A 20,372-nucleotide genomic window follows, 5' to 3' on the forward strand; every position below is an offset into this window, starting at 1 on the left:
TCCTCGTCCGCCTCCTCCTGCCTCACCTACTCCCCCTCCTCATCCGCTACTCCTCCCCCGCGTGGTACTCGACCTTGTTTCGCATGTTTTGCCGGACGTGTGTCTAGACCCGCCAATCCTTTGGCCTTCTTGGCGGTTGTGGCAACTGATGAAGGAGCGGCCACCGCTTTCACCGGTCGAGCAGGTTGATCATTGTACAGATCATTCACTTTTTCAAACTTTCCTTTGGAATCTTCTTGCTACCTATCATGTTTCAATCACCTGATACGAAGAAGAACAAACCAGTTAGTACAGATGATACAACTTGATGTAAATACAATAAATATATCACATATGAAGAATAAATGGAATTGTCACAATAATACATATAGTTGTTACACACACAAATACATAGAGTTGTTGCACACAGGAATACATAGAGTTGTTGCACACACGAATACATAGAGTTGTTACACACACGAATACATAGAGTTGTGACACACATACATAGAGTTCTCACACGATTACATGGAGTTGTTAGAAATAAGGGTCAATATTAGGTGCAACATTTGGATCAGGGCTTTCATCATCGCTATCACGCCCATTCATACATTCATCCTCAAAGTCTTCGGGGGGCCCTCATCCTCATCTAGCCCCATGTGCCATCGCATAAGTAATGCCAAATCTCGAGGGTCAGAAACATCCTCGTATTCGTCCTCTGCATTATCTACTTCCATGTCATCCATGAACTCATCTTCCATAGCATCATGTTCGTGATGCACGCCATCATCTTCCTTTGCATCATCTTCGTCTTCGTCAGTGTCTGCTTCTTGAAAGAACTCTCCCTCGTATGTGTTAGGGTTTATATGGTAATCGTCCTTGTTTGGGGTAGGTACCTTGATACGCGGGGGTACCTTGTACGCGACATCCCACTTCAAGAGATCGATATATTTCGTAGATGTGCACGCGTATGGGAGAAAAAACACTTGTGTAGCCTGTTGAGCCATAATATAGACATCATTTCCTGCATATTTCGATGTTCGTTCAACTTCGACAAAGCCAATACTAGGGGTTCGTCTCACTTTCTCAGGATTGAGCCAGCTGCATCTGAATACGATGGGCTTCACTCCTTGTAAACCACAATACTGCAACTCATACATTTCTTCGATGGTTCCATAGTAGTGACGTCCATCTGTCCCTAGACAATAGACCACACTATTTATTGACCTTCGGTTGGGCCTCTCACGCATGTGTTTATCAGTGTGGAAGCGATACCCATTCATGTCGTAAGCCTTAAATGACTTGGCCTCGTATTCAAAACCTTTGGCTACTTCTCTCACTTTGGCATCCATATCAACCTCCTGATATGCCTACAAGATTAATAGGAGATTGTCTGGTTCATTAGTGGAAGCATTACAGGCAAGTAAGATCAACTTGAAGTAACATAAAGTTAGAAAAGTTACTTTTCCTGAGAACCAAGAGATGAAACCGCCATCAGCATTGGTATCTTCAAGAAGGTCTGCTGATTCTTCGTTGCTAGGAGGCCGTGGTAGCTTCCAGAATTCGTTCTGGAATTCCCTAGCAATAGGAAGAATTCGAGTTAGAACTCAAGACTAGTGAGTAGTTGTCAATAAAGGTGTTCTACACTTACTTTATGTACGGTTGCACTTCTTCCATGTTGGTCAAGACATAGATCATAATAGTCGACCACTCAGTAGGTGAAAAGTTCTTGGGCTTCGGTCCACTTGCTTTGCCACCTTGGCCTTCGAAGAGGCTAAGGTCGGAAACATTACTGGTGGGTTCTTCATTGTAACGAGGAGCTGGATTTAACCTAGTCTGAATACTGTCATGATAGTACTTTGTCGTGGTCGTGGCCACCTCCTCGTTCAGGTATGCCTCGGCTATGGAGGCTTCAATGCGGGCTTTATTCTTACATTTCCCACGAAGATGCTTGAACTCCCGTTCAGGTGCATACTGCCATCGGAACTGCACAGGTCCTCCCATTCTAGCCTCATACGCGAGATGTAAGATCATATGTTGCATCGGATTAAAGAAACCTGGCAGAAATATCATCTCTAACTTGCATAGCAACTCAGGTGCTTGTTCCTCCAACTTTGCAACCACTTCATAATCTAGTTCTTTGGCACAAAGCTGACGGAAGAAGTAGCTCAACTCCGCCAGCACTCGCCAAATATCCTCTCTGACATACCCTCGAATCATCACAGGCATTATCCGCTCAAGCCATACATGGTAGTCATGACTCTTGAGGCCTCCTATTCGCTTTGTAGCCATATTCACTCCCCTCATGATATTAGCTGCATATCCATCAGGGAAGTACAAGTTGTTCACAATCCATTGGAGAATTTCCTTCCTTTGGGGCATTGAAGGGGTGAAAGGGGCTGGTGGCTTCTTCCAAGAATTACCTTTTGCACGAGGCACCAAATTTAATTTTGGCCTGTTGCATAGTTTGGCTTGATCGATCCTAGCCTGAATGTTATCCTTTGACTTCTCGGTGTCGAGGAGCGTGCCGAGTAAGGCCTCCGCAATATTCTTTTCAGTGTGCATTACATCAATGTTGTGTGGAAGTAGAAGATCTTTAAAGTAAGGGAGCCTCCATAAGCTTGGAATGTGAGTCCACTGGTGTGTCTCTCCATATCCCACAAAACCTTTCCCATCGAGCTTTTCCTCGAGAGCATCTAACTCATCCTTAAGCTGGGCACCAGCCATAATAGGTGGTGGCGGGTCATCAACAATAACACCTTTTTGGAAGTGCATAGCGTCTTGCCTGTATGGGTGATCAAGACGAAGGAACTGCCGATGTTGGTCAAAGCATACATACTTGTGACCCTTAGCCAGCCAAATGAAAGTCACACGTTGTCGACACACTGGGCAAGGCCACTTCCCCTTTACACACCAACCACAAAATATCGCACGTGCCGGTAGGTCATGTTGCGATGTGTGGTACCATATATGCATATTGAAGTGCTTCTTTGACACGGCATCGTATGTCCGGACCCCGTTGTTCCAAGCAACAAGTAAGTCGTCCACCAATGGCTCCATATACACACTCATATGCTTCCCGGGATAGTTAGGACCTGGAATTATCAACGTCAGGAACATGTGATGTCGTTGCATGCAAAAGCCAGGGGGAAGATTCAGGGGGATAACATATACTGGCCAACAACTGTATATGGCAGCCATCAAACCATATGGATTGAACCCGTCGGTTGTTATCCCAACAGCTACACTCTTCCAGTCATCTGTTTTCTTATGAATTTCAACAAATTTCTTCCATGCTTCACCATCCCGTGGATGTTGCATCTTTTTGTATTGTACATCTTCCCTTCGGCGGCCCATCTCATATATTGGGCAGTTTCCTCGGTCATATAAAGCCTCTGGATCCTTTCTGTGAATGAAAGATATCGAAGGATATTGACGGCAATTGTGAGCTGCCTCTTGCTACCATCATCATCTATTACCTCAATATACCTAGAGGATTTGCACTTGGCACAATAATTCGTATCTTTATGTTCATTTCTAAATAACATGCATCCGTTTGGACAAGCATGTATTTGCTCATACGACATCTTAAGTGAACCGAGGATTTTGTTCGACTCGTACATGTTCTTTGGCAATATATTTTCTTTAGGCAACAGGCTAGCAATAACTGACAATAACTCATTGAAGCAAATTATGCTCATGTTATGGTTTGCCTTGAGGGCCATTAGGCGTGCAATGCCATCTAGTTGAGTAACCTCTATATGGGCGTGAAGGGGTTTTTGTGCCACAAACAAAGCTGCATGATAATCTTCAGGGCTTTCCGGCGGCTCCTCGGAGTTCGGGTCCTCCTGCGGATCCGCACGGCGGATGTCATCTAACAGGTTTTCAATCCGAGTATCATATTCGCCGGTGCGTTGTCGCACCACCTCCGCCCTGGACTGTTCTGTCTCACCGTGAAAGATCCACCGGTAATAGCCTGGCCTAAACCCATATTTGCCTAAGTGTTTACTCATAGTAATCTTATCTCTTTCAGTCTGGTTATCACACTCCGTGCATGGGCACCAAATTCCACGAACTGGCGTTTCTCCAGCAAATACTAATTCCAGGAAATCATTGGTCTTCGACCTCCTCTCAGGGGTCATACCCTCCATGCTGGGATGTCCGGTGTACATCCACTCACGTTTTTCCCTCCTCTGATATAAAGTGAAACACACACATAATTTTTTTATGTAACAAGTGGTTCCATCAAGTTTTACGACATGCACTGAGCTATGTAATAGGTAAAGATAGGTCCTAATCCCACCCGAGAATGTGTATGCTGGGTCCGCTTTCATGACGTACTCCGACCCGAGACAAAATTTCGGCAGCACCTCCCCGCTGTTCTCCAAATACACGTCTCGGCAATAAGCCAAGAGGATGTGTATCTAGAGAACAACAAGGAGACACTGTCGAAATTCTGTCTCGGATCTAAGTACATCATGAAAACGACCCGCCTACACATCCTCGGGTTGTCCATGGAAAACGTGGACAATTCGAAAGAGTTGAGGTTATAAATATGCAAAGACTTGCATGTTTATAGATACAACCCTTCCGAACGGGAGACACCTAGGTTACGCGACTATTTAGGTGATCTACAAATAATGAAAACCTACACATGAACGGGAAGAGATTACCCTTGAAGCGTGCAACGGAATTCACTCTCTCTATTGTCAAAATAGATGCATGCCCTGCATGAAAGAACGACGTTGTGTCAATCATATGTCAAACACACAAACATCAATAACACTCACTCACACACCCCCCACACACAAACACACTCACATATCCATACACACACATCACACACTCACTCACACATGCACACACACACACATCAATAGCACCCCTCTCCCACACACACACACTCACATACACCATTCATTATATATGCACATACACACCTAAATATAAAAAAACCATTCATTATATATGCACACATACACCAACATCACTCACTGACACACACACATACAAAGCACACACTCACACACATTATTCACTATGCATATATATACACCTTTTGTTGTAATGGAGAGGGGGGAACCCCTTTTATTTCAAAAAAACGAGATTGAGTAGGGGCTCACCAACGGGGCAAGGGGGCGGCGGGGGAGGTGGATGCCGGACGAGGTAGAGCTCAGTGGAGGGGATGCCGCTCCGATGGTGCTCGGTGAAGCTTGGCCGAGATGGTGGCGGTGGACGAGCTCGGTGGAGGTGGCGGTGGGGGGCTCGGTGGAGGTGGAGGGGTCGGGGGAGGCACTCCCGGTGGCGGCGGCGGCGGCAGAGCTCGCCGGATGGGGAGGCGGCACTAAGGGACGGCGGCGGACAGAGGGGGCGGGGGCGAGAGAAACAGAGAGAGAAGAGAGGAGTGAGCGCGCGTGAGGGGGAAATTTTGCATAAGTCCCCGCGGGAAACATTTCCGAGAGCCAACTTTTAACGACACTCGGTAAAAGTCTTAACCTAGATCTCCGGGGCTTTTCCGAGAGCCGCACTGACAGAATTTACTGAGGGTCGTCCAGCAGCACTCGGCAATGGCCGCATTTTCCGAGAGGAACTCTCGGTAAAGCATCCTTGTTGTGCATTCTCCATAATATGTATTATACTTTTTTTGTTGTTTTCTTCCATGCTTGGCAAACAACCTTAGCACATCATAATTACCGTCTTGTGTTTTCTTTTTCAAATGATGGGCCTCGCCCGGTTCTAGAGACCGGCACCCCTCTGGTGGCCCCGACAGTTTAGGGCGTTGATCGGCACCGAGAGGGTGTAGTCCACGGTGAATAACTGCTTCGCCGTGTTAGTGCATGTCATCGCAAGATGACAGACCAAGTCTAGGCCAAAGCCACAGCAAGATCCCATCCGTGTAGACCAAGTCTACTACGGCGTCATCGCCGTCCGTGAGGGGGGCCACACCCCGGAGACGCGTGCCGCCTCTTCGGACATGCCACCACACCGTACGTCATGTATGAGGGCCCGGTGCGATGCTCCAGTGGCATTGCTACCCCACCCCCATGGCCCCCGTCCCGCCTAACCCTGTAGCGTTTGACCACGGGATCTAGCCCTTTGACTTTGCACGGGCGGGCTTTAACCAGTGGAACTCTCCACCCGGTTGTGTTAGGTCAGCCCATAGGAACAATTTGGAGCAACATCCGGGCCAAAGCCACAGCAAGACCCCATCCGTGTAGACCCGACGCGTCCGTTTCCCCCCTCCAGGTGTCGGCGGCGGCGCCGTCCGTGAGGGGGGCACACCCCGGAGACGCGTGTCGGGCGTTTGCAACCACCACAACACTTCCAGACTTGTGACAGGCCGCCTACGCAAGATTTGGCGGCATGTGCTAGCCCCCGGAGGCCGCCGGCCACAGTCGTAGACACGCGAAGAGCAATCCACGGAGAGGGAAGTTTATCAGATAATTCTCCATCACCAAAAATTATGAAAAATTACCATCAGTCCTATAGCACATGTGCCCACTTCGTGTAAAAAACTCATGATTTTATCGTGCTCCGAGTATTTAATAATATTCACACCGCATCGTTACCGCAGAACGTCTACTACTGTGTCATCGCCGTCCGTGAGGGGGGCCACACCCCGGAGACGCATGCCGCCTCTTCGGACATGCCACCACACCGTACGGCATGTATGAGGGCCCGGTGCGATGCTCCGATGGCATTGCTACCCCCCCCAAGGGCCCCCGTCCCGCCTAACCCTATAGCGTTTGACCACGGGATCTAGCCCTTTGACTTTGCACGGACGGGCTTTGACCAGTGGAACTCTCCACCCGGTTGTGTTAGGTCAGCCCATAGGAACACTTTGGAGCAACATCCGGGCCAAAGCCACAGCAAGACCCCATCCGTGTAGACCCGACGCGTCCGTTTCCCCCCTCCAGGTGCCGGCGGCGGCGCCGTCCGTGAGGGGGGCACACCCCGGAGACGCGTGTCGGGCGTTTGCAACCACCACAACACTTCCAGACTTGTGAGAGGCCGCCTACGCAAGATTTGGCGGCATGTGCTAGCCCCCGGAGGCCGCCGGCCACAGTCGTAGACACGCGAAGAGCAATCCGCGAAGAGGGAAGTGTTCAGATACTTCTCCATCACCAAAAATTATGAAAAATTACCATCAGTCCTATAGCACATGTGCCCACGTCGTGTAAAAAACTCATGATTTTATCGCGCTCTGAGTATTTAATAATATTCACGCCGCATCGTTACCGCAGAACGTCTACTACTGTGTCATCGCCGTCCGTGAGGGGGGCCACACCCCGGAGACGCGTGCCGCCTCTTCGGACATGCCACCACACCGTACGGCATGTATGAGGGCCCGGTGCGATGCTCTGGTGGCATTGCTACCCCCCCCCCCAGGGCCCCCGTCCCGCCTAACCCTGTAGCGTTTGACCACGGGATCTAGCGCTTTGACTTTGCACGGACGGGCTTTGACCAGTGGAACTCTCCACCCGGTTGTGTTAGGTCAGCCCATAGGAACACTTTGGAGCAACATCCGGGCCAAAGCCACAGCAAGACCCCATCCGTGTAGACCCGACGCGTCTGTTTCCCCCCTCCAGGTGCCGGCGGCGGCGCCGTCCGTGAGGGGGGCACACCCCGGAGACGCGGGCCGGGCGTTTGCAACCGCCACAACACTTCCAGACTTGTGAGAGGCCACCTACGCAAGATTTGGCGGCATGTGCTAGCCCCCGGAGGCCGCCGGCCACAGTCGTAGACACGCGAAGAGCAATCCGCGGAGAGGGAAGTGTTCAGATACTTCTCCATCACCAAAAATTATGAAAAATTACCATCAGTCCTATAGCACATGTGCCCACGTCGTGTAAAAAACTCATGATTTTATCGCGCTCCGAGTATTTAATAATATTCACGCCGCATCGTTACCGCAGAACGTCTACTACTGTGTCATCGCCGTCCGTGAGGGGGGCCACACCCCGGAGATGCGTGCCGCCTCTTCGGACATGCCACCACACCGTACAGCATGTATGAGGGCCCGGTGCGATGCTCTAGTGGCATTGCTACCCCCCCCCCCAGGGCCCCCGTCCCGCCTAACCCTGTAGCGTTTGACCACGGGATCTAGCCCTTTGACTTTGCACGGACGGGCTTTGACCAGTGGAACTCTCCACCCGGTTGTGTTAGGTCAGTCCATAGGAACACTTTGGAGCAACATCCGGGCCAAAGCCACAGCAAGACCCCATCCGTGTAGACCCGATGCGTCCGTTTCCCCCCTACAGGTGCCGGCGGCGGCGCCGTCCGTGAGGGGGGCACACCCCGGAGATGCATGCCGGGCATTTGCAACCACCACAGCACTTCCAGACTTGTGAGAGACCGCCTACGAAAGGTTTGGCGGCATGTGCTAGCAGCGGAGGCCGCCGGCCACAGCCGTAGACACGCGAAGAGCAATCCGCGGAGAGGGAAGTTTATCAGATACTTCTCCATCACCAAAAATTATGAAAAATTACCATCAGTCCTATAGCACATGTGCCGACGTCATGTAAAAAACTCATGATTTTATCGCGCTCCGAGCATTTAATAATATTCACGCCGCATTGTTACCGCAGAACGTCTACTACCGTGTCATCGTCGTCCGTGAGGGGGGCCACACCCCGGAGACGCGTGCCGCCTCTTCAGACATGCCACCACACTGTACGGCATGTATGAGGGCCCGGTATGATGCCCCGGTGGCATTGCTACCCCCTAGGGCCCCCGTCCCGCCTAACCCTGTAGCGTGTGACCACGGGATCTAGCGCTTTGACTTTGCACGGACGGGCTTTGACCAGTGGAACTCTCCACCCGGTTGTGTTAGGTCAGCCCATCGGAACACTTTGGAGCAACATCCGGGCCAAAACAACAGCAAGACCCCATCCATGTAGACCCGACGCGTCCGTTTCCCTCCTACAGGTGCCGGCGGCGGCGCCGTCCGTGAGGGGGGGCACACCCCGGAGACGCGGGCCGGGCATTTGCAACCGCCACAACACTTTTAGACTTGTGAGAGACCGCCTACGCAAGATTTGGCGGCATGTGCTAGCCCCCGGAGGCCGCCGGCCACAATCGTAGACTCGCGAAGAGCAATCCGCGGAGAGGGAAGTTTATCAGATACTACTCCAGCACCAAAAATATGAAAAATTACCATCAGTCCTATAGCACATGTGCCCACATCGTGTGAAAAACTCATGATTTTATTGCGCTCTGAGTATTTAATAATATTCACGCCGCATCATTACCGTAGAACGTCTACTACTGTGTCATCGCCGTCCGTGAGGGGGGCCACACCCCGGAGACGCGTGCCGCCTCTTCGGACATGCCACCACACCGTACGACATGTATGAGGGCCCGGTGCGATGCTCCGGTGGCATTGCTACCCCCCAGGGCCCCCGTCCCGCCTAACCCTATAGCGTTTGACCACGGGATCTAGCCCTTTGACTTTGCACGGACGGGCTTTGACCAGTGGAACTCTCCACCCGGTTGTGTTAGGTCAGCCCATAGGAACACTTTGGAGCAACATCCGGGCCAAAGCCACAGGAAGACCCCATCCGTGTAGACCCGACGCGTCCGTTTCCCCCTCCAGGTGCCGGCGGCGGCGCCGTCCGTGAGGGGGGCACACCCCGGAGACGCAGGCAGGGCGTTTGCAACCGCCACAACACTTCCAGACTTGTGAGAGACCGCCTACGCAAGATTTGGTGGCATGTGCTAGCCCCCGGAGGCCGCCGGCCACAGTCGTAGACACGCGAAGAGCAATCCGCGGAGAGGGAAGTTTATCAGATACTTCTCCATCACCAAAAATTATGAAAAATTACCATCAGTCCTATAGCACATGTGCCCACGTCGTGTAAAAAACTCATGATTTTATCGCGCTCCGAGCATTTAATAATATTCACGCCGCATCGTTACCGCAGAACGTCTACTACTGTGTCATCGCCGGCCGTGAGGGGGGCCACACCCCGGAGACGCGTGCCGCCTCTTCGGACATGCCACCACACCATACGACATGTATCAGGGCCCAGTGCGATGCTCCGGTGGCATTGCTACCCCCCCCCCCCCCCCAGGGCCCCCGTCCCGCCTAACCCTGTAGCGTTTGACCATGGGATCTAGCCCTTTGACTTTGCACGGACGGGCTTTGACCAGTGGAACTCTCCACCCAGTTGTGTTAGGTCAGCCCATCGAAACACTTTGGAGCAACATCCGGGCCAAAGCCACAACAAGACCCCATCCGTGTAGACCCGACGCGTCCGTTTCCCCCCTCCAGGTGCCGGCGGCGACGCCGTCCGTGAGGGGGGCACACCCCGGAGACTCGGGCCGGGCGTTTGCAACCGACACAACACTTCCAGACTTGTGAGAGGCCGCCTACGCAAGATTTGGCGGCATGTGCTAGCCCCCGGAGGCCGCCGGCCACAGTCGTAGACACGCGAAGAGCAATCCGCGGAGAGGGAAGTGTTCAGATACTTCTCCATCACCAAAAATTATGAAAAATTACCATCAGTCCTATAGCACATGTGCCCACGTCGTGTAAAAAACTCATGATTTTATCGCGCTCCGAGTATTTAATAATATTCACGCCGCATCGTTACCGCAGAACGTCTACTACTGTGTCATCGCCGTCCGTGAGGGGGGCCACACCCCGGAGACGCGTGCCGCCTCTTCGGACATGCCACCACACCGTACGGCATGTATGAGGGCCCGGTACGATGCTCCGGTGGCATTGCTACCCCCCAGGGCCCCCGTCCCGCCTAACCCTGTAGCGTGTGACCACGGGATCTAGCGCTTTCACTTTGCACGGACGGGCTTTGACTAGTGGAACTCTCCACCCGGTTGTGTTAGGTCAGCCCATCGGAACACTTTGGAGCAACATCCGGGACAAAACAACAGCAAGACCCCATCCGTGTAGACCCGACGCGTCCGTTTCCCCCCTCCAGGTGCCGGCTGCGGCGCCGTCCGTGAGGGGGGTACACCCCGGAGACGCGGGCCGGGCGTTTGCAACCGACACAACACTTCCAGACTTGTGAGAGACCGCCTACGCAAGATTTGGCGGCATGTGCTAGCCCCCGGAGGCCGCCGGCCACAATCGTAGACACGCGAAGAGCAATCCGCGGAGAGGGAAGTTTATCAGATACTACTCCAGCACCAAAAATATGAAAAATTACCATCAGTCCTATAGCACATGTGCCCACATCGTGTAAAAAACTCATGATTTTATTGCGCTCTGAGTATTTAATAATATTCACGCCGCATCGTTACCGCAGAACGTCTACTACTGTGTCATCGCCGTTCGTGAGGGGGGCCACACCCCGGAGACGCATGCCGCCTCTTCGGACATGCCACCACACCGTACGACATGTATGAGGTCCCGGTGCGATGCTCCCGTGGCATTGCTACCCCCCAGGGCCCCCGTCCCGCCTAACCCTGTAGCGTTTGACCACGAGATCTAGCCCTTTGACTTTGCACGGACGGGCTTTGACTAGTGGAACTCTCCACCCGGTTGTGTTAGGTCAGCCCATCGGAACACTTTGGAGCAACATCCGGGCCAAAGCCACAGCAAGACCCCATCCGTGTAGACCCGACGCGTCCGTTTCCCCCTCCAGGTGCCGGCGGCGGCGCCGTCCGTGAGGGGGGCACACCCCGGAGACGCGGGCCGGGCGTTTGCAACCACCACAACACTTCCAGACTTGTGAGAGACCGCCTACGCAAGATTTGGCGGCATGTGCTAGCCCCCGGAGGCCGCCGGCCACAGTCGTAGACACGCGAAGAGCAATCCGCGGAGAGGGAAGTTTATCAGATACTTCTCCATCACCAAATTTTTTGACAAATTACCATCAGTCCTATAGCACATGTGCCCACGTCGTGTAAAAAACTCATGATTTTATCGCGCTCCGAGCATTTAATAATATTCACGCCGCATCGTTACCGCAGAACGTCTACTACTGTGTGATCGCCGTCCGTGAGGGGGGCCACACCCCGGAGACGCGTGCCGCCTCTTCGGACATGCCACCACACCGTACGACATGTATCAGGGCCCGGTGCGATGCTCCGGTGGCATTGCTACCCCACCCCCCCAGGGCCCCCGTCCCGCCTAACCCTGTAGCGTTTGACCACGGGATCTAGCCCTTTGACTTTGCACGGACGGGCTTTGACCAGTGGAACTCTCCACCCGGTTGTGTTAGGTCAGCCCATCGAAACACTTTGGAGCAACATCCGGGCCAAAGCCACAACAAGACCCCATCCGTGTAGACCCGACGCGTCCGTTTCCCCCCTCCAGGTGCCGGCGGCGACGCCGTCCGTGAGGGGGGCACACCCCGGAGACGCGGGCCGGGCGTTTGCAACCGACACAACACTTCCAGACTTGTGAGAGACCGCCTACGCAAGATTTGGCGGCATGTGCTAGCCCCCGGAGGCCGCCGGCCACAGTCGTAGACACGCGAAGAGCAATCCGCGGAGAGGGAAGTTTATCAGATACTTCTCCATCACCAAAAATTATGAAAAATTACCATCAGTCCTATAGCACATGTTCCCACGTCGTGTAAAAAACTCATGATTTTATCGCGCTTCGAGTATTTAATAATATTCACGCCGCATCGTTACCGCAGAACGTCTACTACTGTGTCATCGCCATCCGTGAGGGGGGCCACACCCCAGAGACGCGTGCCGCCTCTTCGGACATGCCACCACACTGTACGGCATGTATGAGGGCCCGGTGCGATGCTCCAGTGGCATTGCTACCCCCCACGGTCAACAACTGCTTCTTCTCATGTTTTTTACTTTACACTCTTTAAAGTTGAGTTTTGAAAAAAAATCATCAAAAGTCATGGAATTTATAAACTTTGGTCGTAAAATCATATGAAATATGAGATACAAAAAAGATAGTGCAAAACAAAGACAAAAAGAGAAGGGAAAAAAATATTAGAGCAGTACTTACCGAGGGTCGACTATCGGCCCTCGGGAATGTCTACGTTTTCCGAGGGTGACTCTTGGTAAAGCATCTAACCTAGATCTAGGGGGACGTATTTTCCGAGAGCTCCTCTCGGTAAATCATCTAACCTAGATCTAGAGTTGATTTCTTTTCCGAGGGCCGCACCGACAAGCACTCGGCAAATGTGACATCGACTACTTAAGCATATCTCCCCCCTGTTGTTTCTTCTCTCAGCTCCCCACCGACCGGCGCCCCTTCTCCTCTGCTCCCCACCGACCGGCGCCCCTCCACCGACCGGTGCCCCTCCACCGCCGCCCCCCACACCACACCGAGCTCCTCCCTCCAGTGAGCCCCCCTCCTCCTCTCCATGTGTGTATAGATAGATGGATTGATAGATGGATGGATTGATAGATGGATGCATAGATAGATGGATGGATTGATAGATGGATGCATAGATAGATGGATGGATTGATAGATGGGTGCATTGATAGATGGATGGATGCCATGTAGATACATTTTTTTTCAAAAGAAAAAATGTAGATAATTGTTGATAATGTTGTATGCATGGATGCTATGTGCGGATGTGACCGATGAGATACGTGAGATAGTGTCGATGAGAGTTGTTCTTGGAGGAAGAAAAACCAACTTTTGAGCGATGACGGTTGATTTGTGTGAGCTCCTCATGTTATATCTTGATAACGCGCGAGGGGCTCACCCGGCTCAACCATCATCAAAAGTTGAAATACCCGTGAGAGAGTGTCCACCATATATACCACCACCAGCGAGAGTGTGCATCGTATATACGTGAGAGAGTGTTGATGAGAGTTGTTCTTGGAGGAAGAACAATCAACTTTTGAGCGATGACGGTTGACCTGTGTGAGCTCCTCATGTTATATCTTGATAACGCACGAGGGGCTCACCCAGCTCAACCATCACCGAAAGTTGAAATACCCGTGAGAGAGTGTCCACCATATATACCACCACCAGCGAGAGTGTCCACCGTATATACGCGAGAGAGTGTCGTTGAGAAGATGCCATATGCTTTCTTGTAGCAAACATTTTCGCTCCGACCACTACATTTTTCCATATCCAAATCCTTGCTTGCGTGGATGGTGAGAAGATGCCATATGCTTTCTTGTAGCAAACATTTTCTTGCGTGGATGGTGAGAAGCAGAAGGCGATCAAAGGCATCGTGAAATCTGCCCGAAAGATACTCTCTGACACCAAGCACACGCTGCGGTACAAAGCCGTGATGCAGTGTCGGCCGCTCGATGAGAAGGGAGAGAAGATGACAAGGAAGACTGCTTGCCAGACCAACTTGTCACGAGAAGAATACCTGTCAGTGGTAAGTGACTACATCGGTTGCTAGTACTTTGATTCATCCCTCTTGTTCCTCAATTATTCGATTTTGTCTGACTAGGTGAAGGAACCCTGGATGAAGGAGGATTGTTGGGAGGCCTTGGTTGACATGTGGTGTGACCCAGCATGGCAGGCGCAGCATGTGGAGAAGGGAAACGAACGAGCCAAAATGCCAGGCCCGGCTCATGTCCAGGGGAGCCGGAACCTAACCGCTCTCAAGCAACACATGGTATGTGGATTAAGATGTTAACTTTTTCGCACGGTGCATCTTGGTTCATTCAACTTGATGGTTAATTTTGCAGGAGGCTAAGGCTGGTCGCGTGGTCCACATCCTGGAAACCTGGAGAGAAGGCCACAAGGGGAAGGATGGCGCCGAGTTCTGCAGCGAGTCGGCGGAGGAGAAGTGGGGGACCTTCAAAGAGGTCTTCCAGGAGGTGCACGGGCAGGAAGCCGAACCTACGTCCAAGCCCCTTGATCCTGAGCTTCTCATCATTGCTGGCGAGGGGAAGGGCCATGGCCGCCACCTCCTTTGCAACGGGGCGATCGCCACCTCCTCGCATCGCAAGCTGCACGAGATACGCGCGTTGAGCACCAGCTCAACTCCGTCCATACGGAGTCGCCCAACCGCCGCATCACGTGAGATAGCGCGTCTCAAGGTTAGCATCCTAACCTTTCATTTATGTCCATGCCTCGAAATAGCACCGTTCCAACCTATATGAGCCTAATGCCATGTTACAGGATTTAATGGCGCAGCGGGCTGTTGAAGAGGAGCAAAGGCGGCAGGCTGAGCAGAAGTCCAGAGAAAAGGAACGGGAAGACACGAACAATAGGTTGAAGCTGCTTGAGGATCAACTACAGGTAGAACATTATCTAAACTAGAGTAGAAGATTCATTACATATGGACGAACCACCCTCACGTGACCCTCATCTTATAGGTTCTTATGCAATCTCGAAGCAGTGCAAGTGATGCCCCTCCTCCTCCTCCGGAATGTTAACCCGATGGCCTCTCCTCCTCAAGATGGTCTATATATGAACAAGTGTACTTCTATTGTGACGTGCACGTGTTTTGCAAGTAGTGACAATATGTATGAATTTGCGACTTGTGTGTGACGTCTACTAGGATAATACATTTGACTTGTGTGTGACAATATGTGGACTATCCCTAATTATGCCTATATATGTGTGGACTAGATCAAATTATGCCTATATATGATCAAATTATGCCTATATATGTGTGGACTAGATCAAATTATGCCTATATATGATCAAATTGCACTGCAGTTGTTTTTATCTACAGGGATCAGAAAAGAAATAGCTTGACAGCAGAATGGATGGGAAAGATTTCCGAGAGCAACACTCGAAAAACGATATACTACCGCGAGCTCCTCTCGAAAACATGGTCGTCTGGGACACTACTGTTGTGCCACAACTTTTCCGAGAGCAGCTCTCGGAAAAGAAGGCGAGCATTGCCGAGCATAGCTCTCGGCAAAGCTATGTAAAGTGTCAGCCCCCATGTGGGCCATGCTGTCGTACTGGTTAGAAGGATTGCCGAGAGCAGCTCTCGGCAAAGATATCGTCATTTTTTTTCAAAAATATTTAGCAAGTTATTTAAAACTTTTACTGATAAATGTGACCAGTGGGACCACATGTCAGTTAGAAAGAACACACACGCAAAAAAAAAATAGGATGTTGCATATGCTTTGCCGAGGGTGACGCTCGGCAAAGTACGCAGTAACTGACGGAGCCGTCTGTTGCGGACGGGCATGCCACGTGGCTCCTCTTTGCCGTGAGCGGCTCTCGGCGTCTGCAACTTTGCCGTGCGGTGCCTCTTTGTCGTGAGGCAGTGACGGCAAAGATGTCAGTTTGCCGTGACGGTGGGTTTGCTGAGAGTGCCACTCGGCAAATCTTGCTTTGCCGAGTGTCCGTATTTTAGCACTCGGTGAAGAGCATTACACCCGGCGTACATGACTTCTGCATGCTGTTCAAAATAGGTGAAGACGACAAAATTCAGCGAACTACCATGTCAATCAGTCAACAAAACAGCAGATACACTACCATGTGGAAACCACATATAAATATAGATATAGTAAAGGCAAAATTCTGTAAGTAAGACAAGCCCCTCACCGAAATACTGCACCCTCGTGATGGTCTCGAGCACGAAGAACTTGGCATAGTCGCGGTCACAGTACAATGCATCGAGTATCAGGATGACCGTATCCTATGGACATACCAAGATGTAAGATAACCACATGTTCAGCTGGACACCAAATTAAGAACTTGGAAGTGGGTCGTTGAATTAGCCAAAGTAGTAATGATATGGCAACACCGATTTTGATAATGACTATGCGGACTGAAATGATAGCAGCATAGAACATTAGTATTGCTATTGGATATCTCATAAGATATATAGCATGGTATTTGGGGGGATTAACAGAATGGGAATGTGTCAAAAAATAAAGAGTATATATATGATACACTTAAGTTCATCTTCAGAAAATATACATCAGTACAAAGTATCATTTGAATCCGGAAGAACTAATGCACATTTATACACCTCTGAATCCGGCAGAACTAATACAACAATACATAGTACCTCTGTAGTTTCCATGCCAAATTTTGAGTGGTCAAACAATTAAAAGGCAAGATCATGAGAACAACATCAGTTTCAAAGACATTATAATTCGTCCTGGTAACAAATATTCCTTCATCTACTCAATTGTAGATACCTGGGAGTAACAAAACTGCACTAACTTGCCAATAATGTTTTATTTGTGCTTCGCAAGGACCAACTCCTAAACTGAACACACAAAACTGTGAGCACATCTGCAATTTGTAGAAGAGAAAGGTGCAACGCTCAAAAAAACTATCAAACTAACAGATCCATCAATCAATTATGCACTTCTTACATCTATCATGGGCAATCTCAGAGTTTTGGGTAGACTTCGCAAACTGACAATTATGCAGGATTGAACTTTAACCTGGACACATAGGGCGAAGACATCAGCAAATCGACCAATCAAAACTTAGAAGCAACCATGCCAAATTATGGTTCCACCCTACAAGCTGCAACCCAATAGAATGACCTGAAAAGCATAAGAGTACAGATGCAAAGCTAAGCAAACTACATCCATACTACTTCCTGAAAAGTGGGAACAACGGAAGGGATAAGGCCCAATAGAGAAAACATCATATTTCAGGACACACCTATCTTGCCTGTTCGATTCAAGGGTAGGGGAAAGATGAAGGGGATGGCGCCCGACAGAAGCCGCGGCCGGGGTGTTGGCGGTCTGGCCGAGCTGTCTTCCTACCTGATCCCTGCCTCCTACCCCTGTAGACGACCTTCTCCGCTCCTCTTTTGTTTTCTTCTCGAGAAAGATCAAAATTGTTGGAAAACCTCTCTTGACGAAATTTAAACATCACGCCCAACCGAATAAAACAGAATCCAACCTAATATGCGGAAGGTTTGAGAAAGATATATCACCTCATCCTCCTGGACGGACACACGAGAACAAGAACCGGAGGCGGTGGTTGTCGTTGCGGCAGTGGCGGCTTCCATCTTGACCCCGTTTGCCACGGCGAACGCCATATTGATTGGTCTCGACGACGATGGGCGGCGAAGCCGGCGATGGCCGAGGAAGACGAGACGACAGGAGCAGGGGCAAGAGCGCCTGCCTGCGGTGGTGGGGTGGGAAGAGCAGCGCAGAATGGGTGTGATCCCGTCCTCCGCGGGCTTGCGCGACCACCATCGCCCGCCGGCTCTCCAGATCGCGCCCGGCCGTCCCGCCGCCAGATCGGCACGTCACAGGAGTGGGCACGGCGGCCATCACAGGCAGAGCAGAGCGGAGACCGCGGGCGAAGCAGGGCGAGCTGAGTTGCTGGCGGCGGTGGCGTTTTGGGGGAGAGGAGAGGAGAGAAATTGTGTGTGGAGGAAGAGCAACGAAATTGCTTTGCGTACAACTGATTACATCCGATTTGCATACAGTATGTTGATCCTACGTCTGTTCTTAAAGAAGTGACTTGATCCTAGGGTGACTGACTAATGTCGTACATCATCGGATGAAAAGTTGTCGTACGTGTAGCACTCATATAGGGACGACAAGTTTCTGGCTGATCCGCACACGATGGGGCGAATCAGCCATTAGATTGCAGCATATTACTAATCACTGCCATTGGAAGCATGCATCGTCCTTGAATCGTTCACAGACCATCGTGTGCACAGCCCTTTCGTAATTTTTTTGTGACCGGAGGGAGTATTATTTAAATGGAAAACATGCTCATAATCCAGAACGTCAACTTCAGGACATAGAGCATGTTTTGTATTACACTAAAAATGTACCATGTGTGTTGCTACAACAATTGGTTCCGATATATTTCACTGAGACTTTTTTTGTTATGAAACATGAATAGTTGGATCAATAATATGAGAACTAAAACTGAATATAATATAATTTTTATTTAGTTTTTGTATTTTTATAAATATTTATTGAATTTAACTAGCATGCATGGTTGCATGTTTAGGCGGGCCTTTTCTCATGCACTGTGGGCTGTTGAGGTGACAGGGTTGCATAAGAAATAGTTTAGTGGTGATTGCCTATTTAGTTATGTAGGATTATGGTACAAGTCTGATACTCGACATGTGTAGAAAATAACGACATCCATATTTTTTTCAGGTTTTTATTAATCGGGATAGGACTTGGCAGTGGGGCAGGAGTTATTCTTTTTATTCTCGCTGTATTCTTCATGATGCAAAAGATTAAACATCAGAGGGCCAAAAAGTTGAGACATAAATGTTTTGAGCAAAATCGTGGACAATTATTGCAACAACTGGTAGCTCAAAGAGCTGATATTGCAGAGAGAATGATCATAACAATGGAAGAGCTCGAGAAGGCAACAAACAATTTTGATAAATCCCGAGAACTTGGTGGGGGAGGGCATGGTACTGTTTACAAAGGGATTTTATCAGATCTACATGTCGTAGCCATCAAGAAACCAAATGTGGTGGTTCAGAAAGAGATTGATGAGTTTATCAACGAGGTTGCTATCTTGTCACAAGTCAACCATAGAATGTGGTAAAACTCTATGGTTGTTGTCTTGAAACGGAAGTTCCAATGTTGGTTTATGAATTTGTATCCAATGGGACCCTTTATGATCATCTTCGTTTAAGGTCGCTATCATGGGGAAATAGGCTACGTATAGCAGTTGAAACAGCCAAATCTCTTGCTTATCTTCACTCGTCTGTTTCGATACCTATAATCCATAGAGATATCAAGTCCGTTAATATACTTTTGGATGATACTCTAACAGCAAAGGTAGCAGACTTTGGAGCTTCAAGGTACATTCCAGTGGAGCAATCAGGGGTAACAACAATGGTGCAAGGTACAGTAGGATATTTAGATCCTATGTACTTCTACACATCGCGTCTCACAGATAAGAGTGACGTTTATAGCTTCGGTGTCATTCTTGTGGAACTATTGACTCGAAAGAAGCCCTTCTCATACATGTCTTCTGAAGGTGATAGTCTTGTTGCAAATTTTGTTACCCTGCTTGCGGAATGCAGTTTATTGTAGATATTAGATCCACGAGTGATCGAAGAAGGCGGGATAAAAGTTGAAGAAGTTGCCAAGCTTGCTGTAACATGTGTGAAATTAAACGGAGAGGATCGTCCAACCATGAGGCTAGTGGAAATGACACTAGATGGCCTTCAAACATCCATGGATCACGTTGCAGATGGTCAAGTGGTCGGGGAATTTGAGAAGGGTGACATTGGAATAAATCCACCATCAATAAATAGTGTCGAAAGAAACAATGATGATTCAACAAGACAATACAGCTTAGAAGAAGAGTTTATGTTATCCGCAAGGTACCCTCGATAGGTCTGCTTAAACTTGTTTTTAGAACATGTAGTTTACATAATTAATTCCCAAGGATTTGTGTGCATTATTTTGCATGATCGTTGTTTTCTATGTAACAATAATGTGCAATGCCACAAAGGGAAATTATTTGTGAAGCATGCCCATGAGGACATAAAAGCATTATTTGTAGATCCATGCATTTTGTAGGGAATGCAATTTGTTGCTTTTTTAGATTGACCTGTAGCTTTATT

General features: G+C 49.8%; 1 pseudogene; it reads left to right on the forward strand.

Annotated features, from left to right (window-relative positions):
- LOC123169126 (wall-associated receptor kinase 5-like) overlaps nt 1-20,142 on the forward strand; it is a 50,146-nt pseudogene extending 30,004 nt beyond the window's left edge.
- The last annotated feature ends 230 nt before the right edge of the window (nt 20,143-20,372 follow it).

The sequence above is a fragment of the Triticum aestivum genome, chromosome 7D (genome assembly GCF_018294505.1).
Source record: "Triticum aestivum cultivar Chinese Spring chromosome 7D, IWGSC CS RefSeq v2.1, whole genome shotgun sequence".
NCBI classification, from domain to species: Eukaryota; Viridiplantae; Streptophyta; class Magnoliopsida; order Poales; family Poaceae; genus Triticum; species Triticum aestivum.